General features: G+C 39.4%; 1 non-coding gene across 1 annotated transcript; it reads right to left on the bottom strand.

The window, feature by feature from the left end:
* Nucleotides 1-263: 263 nt before the first annotated feature.
* LOC138077240 (U6 spliceosomal RNA) lies at nt 264-370 on the bottom strand. The gene has a single exon (XR_011144704.1). It is a non-coding gene; the product is annotated as a U6 spliceosomal RNA (small nuclear RNA).
* Nucleotides 371-4,590: the final 4,220 nt, after the last annotated feature.

Here is a 4,590-nt window from a genome sequence, read left to right as displayed (position 1 = left end):
TTTCCCTGTTATCACTTTAAACATTATCATGCCACTCCCTTGTGGTCTGCAGAGTTTCTGCTGAAAAATCAGCTGATAACCTCTTAGGAGTTCCCTTGTATATCATTTGTTGATTTTCCCTTGTTGGTTTTAATATTTTTGTATTTAACTTTTGTCAGTTTTATTAATATGTGTCTCGATGTGTTCCTCCTTGGAGTAATCCTATATGGGCCTCTCACTGAATATTTCAAGTGGACTTGAGTGAATGTTTCCTTTCTTGTGCTAAAAATACAGAATGCTTCATGAACTTGTGTGTCATCCCTGCACAGGGACCATGCTGATCTTCTCTGCGTCATTCCAGTTTTAGTATATGTGCTGCCAAAGTGAGCACTAAAGGTCACGTAATAATCATAACTCCCCTCCACTGATTATTGCAATCATTTTGGCTTACTAAGTGTAGTTTTGGCTTACTAAGTCACTTTTGTGGTTTTGCACTGTCTGTAAAGCAAGGATTGCCTATATTATCATTTCAATAGTCAGTGTAAAAGTTTGGGATATATTGCATTGTTTTTTTCATACAAAGTCTTCAAATCACAATATGTATCTCACACTTACAAAACTGCTCAGATTAGATTAGCTACATTTTAAGTGCTCAGTAGCCACATAGACTAGTGACTACAGCATATGTGTGTGTATGTGTGGACTTAGTTGCTCAGTCATGTCTGACTGTTTGCAACGCTTTGAGTTGTAGCCCACCAGGCTCTTTTGTCCATGGGATTTTTCAGGCAAGAATACTGGAGTGGGTTGCCATTTCCTCCTCCAGGGTATCTTTCCAACACAGTGACCGAAACCTGCATCTCCTGTGTCTCCTGCATTGCAGGCAGATTCTTTACCCGCTGAGCCATCGAGACTATAGCCCCCAATAGGACAAATCTACTCTAGTCTTTTTAAACCAGAGTTTAAAAGTGTTGGTGTTGATGGGAATATGAGTACCTGATTAGAAACTTTCTGTCCAAATAAATCAAAGCTTAAGGTGGGGAACAATATGGAAATACACTTCTCCTTTGGTGGTAACAAAGATACTAATATTACTTCAGCTCCCTTTGGAGAAAATAGGCCTTGAATTATTCCCCAAAACTTACTGAAATAATCAGCTTTGTTGGAACAATAAGGGAAAGGAAGAAAGAACTAGTCTCTCAGGGAAAATAGTGGCTCCTTCGTGCCCCATGTGAGCTGAAGTAGCTTGGCTCATCTTAGCTCTGGGGTGATTTGTGAGAGCTTTTGGCTTAACACATTATCTCTGAAATATCACCAAGAGTCAGAGAATCCCTGAACAGTTGGCAATAATCTTCTTGGAGTTTTGAAAACATTTTGCAAGTTAGTGGAGTCAGCAAAGTATTGATTTGATTTCCTCCTCAGCCTCACATTCTGAGAATCCCCAGTAGCCTAATAGTAATGGTAGCAACACCTGCTTGACTGTCGATTTGCAGTCATCTTTCCTCCTAACACTCCCCAAATGACTATCTTGCCTATTGTCCTAATATCTCTAGATTTTTCTTGGGTGAACAAGATTATAACATCAATTCCCTGTTCTTATCCCACCTCTACCTGAAAGTTGGCCCATAGATATTTGTAAGCAGTTAACATCTGAAGTTAGATGAGGGGTGTGTGTGTGCATGTATGTATGCTTTCAAGCTACTATACTTTCTAACAGATTTCTCATTTATTAGGAAAAGAATACAGCAAAATGGATAAAAGCACAGTCTTTGAAGGTAGACCAAAGTGAGCTCAATTTTCAGTGCTATCACTTCCTATCTATGTAATCTTATTATATGTCACTTAATATTTTTGTACCTCAGTTTCCTCATCTATAAAGCAGGAATTATAGTGCCACTGACTTCCTACAGTTGATACAAGAATTAAATTAGATCAAGCATGTGAAGTCTTAGTCAATGGCTGTCAAATTCTAAATGCCAAAATAGTAACCAATCTTCATTGTTGATATTAGTATTATCGCTATTTTACTATTATTGTTATTACCACTGTTACAACTTTCACTTTAAAGGTGAAAAACAAAATGGAAATAATAAAAGAAAAAGAATCCAACTTCACAAACTGCATTAAGAATGAAGATTTCCTCAGGCAAAGGGCATCTTGGCAAAACAATGGTATACTACTCCAACAGTCTGTAAAACGTCTCAAAAATCCTCTTTAACACCATATCTTCTGACATTCTCCTTCAGGACAAACCCCCCTGCTTTTCCTCAAAGCTCCAGCTTGTACTTGCATCTTCTTCACTCCCCTGCTTCCCTCACTTTGACTGCAGCTTCTCACCTCTAATTATGTTTATTACCCTTTGGCTCACTGACACATTTGTACGGCACAATATTGTAGGGGCACAAAAGGCAACCATAATGTATTTCTCCCATCTTTATTCCCTATAATCCAGATTCATGGAAGCAACCACCAAGAATATTCTATTAATAGAAAATACACACAACACAGTTTCTTTTTTAAATCACTACACTCTGCCTTTCAATTCATAAAACTTGGGGATTGTACCCTTACCAGTACCTCAGAGATTACCTCATCCTCTGTAACAGCTATGTTTTTTCCATTGGATGGAACGAATGTAATTTATCTAATTCTCTATAGAAAGACATTTAAATTGTTTCAATGCTTTATTATCATAAATAATGCTGCAGTAAGTAACTAATTACATATATAATTTTACTCATCTATAAGATAAATTCCTAGAAATTTAATCATTGGCTCAAAGGTACATTTTTGGCACATTTTAGATCTACATTTTTGTAAATTCGGCCAAATTATCCTCCGTGAAGGTTTTGCTAATTTATCCTCTTGTTAGCAATGTTAGAGAGTGTCAGTTACCCACACACTCAGCCCACATAGCTAGTTTTAAACGGCATGACATTTTCCATGCTTTTTCTTAGGAAGAGTAATCTTAACTTACTCAGTACTACATCTCCAACCAGTTATTCTTATGGGAAAATGTTTTCTCTCAGTGCAATATTTGCAATCTACCTATGGCATCCATACTGTCTTCTATCTATAGCCTTGAACCACCAACCCTCCTTGTTCTCCTCTGTGCTTGTAAGTGTCTCCTCCACATTACCCCTGGGATGTGTCTTATCTGGGTCAGTCTGTTTAGTGCTGGGAAACCTCCAAGTGGCCTGGGAGCAAATAGCTTAGGTTGGGGTGGGACTCCCATCTCCCACCTAGAATCTTAAGCACCTGTCAAGGGAGATAGACATCCTTCTCCAAACCCATCTCCTTGGCAATTTGCCAAATATCATTGACTAAATAGAGTCATATGTCTACATGAGAAAACCATACATCCCTGAAAAACAAAAGAACAATTGCATGTGTCAACATGGTTGGATCTCAGAGACACATGCCAAGCATAACAGCAAGTCACAGAAAACATATGTGGCATAATAAATACCATGTCTACTAACTTCTATGAGCAAGCCAAATGATTCAATGCTTATTAATCTACACATGCATGGTAAAACTATGCAAACTGTAACAGAATGATAAACAGAAACTCAGGATTGTGGTATCACGAGAGCACAGGGATGAGGCAAGATGACCTAATTAGGAAGGGACACGTAGGAGGCTCAGAGTTATAGGGATATTCTCCTGTTTAAGTTATATGGTGGGCTCCTCGGTGTTCATTTTATCCCTCTTAATGACTTCTATGCTACTCATTCTTTAGTTCAGTTTAGTTCAGTTCACTTTCTCAGTCGTGTCCAACTCTTTGCAACCCCATGAATCACAGCACACCAGGCCACCCTGTCCATCACCAACTCCTGGAGTTCACTCAAACTCATGTCCAGCGAGTCGGTGATGCCAACAAGCCATCTCATCCTCTGTCGTCCCCTTCTCCTCCTGCCCCCAATCCCTCCCAGCATCAGAGTCTTTTCCAGTGAGTCAACTCTTCACTTGAGGTGGACAAAGTATTGGAGTTTCAGCTTCAGCATAGGTCCTTCCAATGAACACCCAGGACTATTTCCTCTAGAATGGACTGGTTGTATCCCCTTGCAGTCCAAGGGACTCTCAAGAGTCTTCTCCAACACCACAGTTCAGAAGCATCAATTCTTTGGTACTCAGCTTTCTTCACAGTCCAACTCTCACATCCATACATGACCACTGGAAAAACCATAGCCTTGACTAGACAGACCTGTGTGGACAAAGTAATGTCTTTGCTTTTGAAAATGCTATCTAGGTTGGTCATAACTTTCCTTCCAAAGAGAAAGCGTCTTTTAATTTCATGGCTACAATCACCATCTGCAGTGATTTTGGAGCCCCCAAAAAAATAAAGTCTGACACTGTTTCCACTGTTTCTCTATCTATTTCCCATGAACTGATGGGACCAGATGGCACGATCTTCGTTTTCTGAATGTTGAGCTTTAAGCCAACTTTTTCACTCTCCTCTTTCACTTTCATCAAAAGGCTCTTTAGTTCCTCTTCACTTTCTGCCGTAAGGGTGGTGTCATCTGCATATCTGAGGTTATTGATATTTCTCCTGGCAATCTTGATTCCAGCTTGTGTTTCTTCCAGTCCAGCGTTTCTCATGATGTAGTCTGC

This window comes from Capricornis sumatraensis, chromosome 3, assembly GCF_032405125.1.
Source record: "Capricornis sumatraensis isolate serow.1 chromosome 3, serow.2, whole genome shotgun sequence".
NCBI classification, from domain to species: domain Eukaryota; kingdom Metazoa; phylum Chordata; class Mammalia; order Artiodactyla; family Bovidae; genus Capricornis; species Capricornis sumatraensis.
This window is presented reverse-complemented; position numbering and strand designations above follow the sequence as displayed.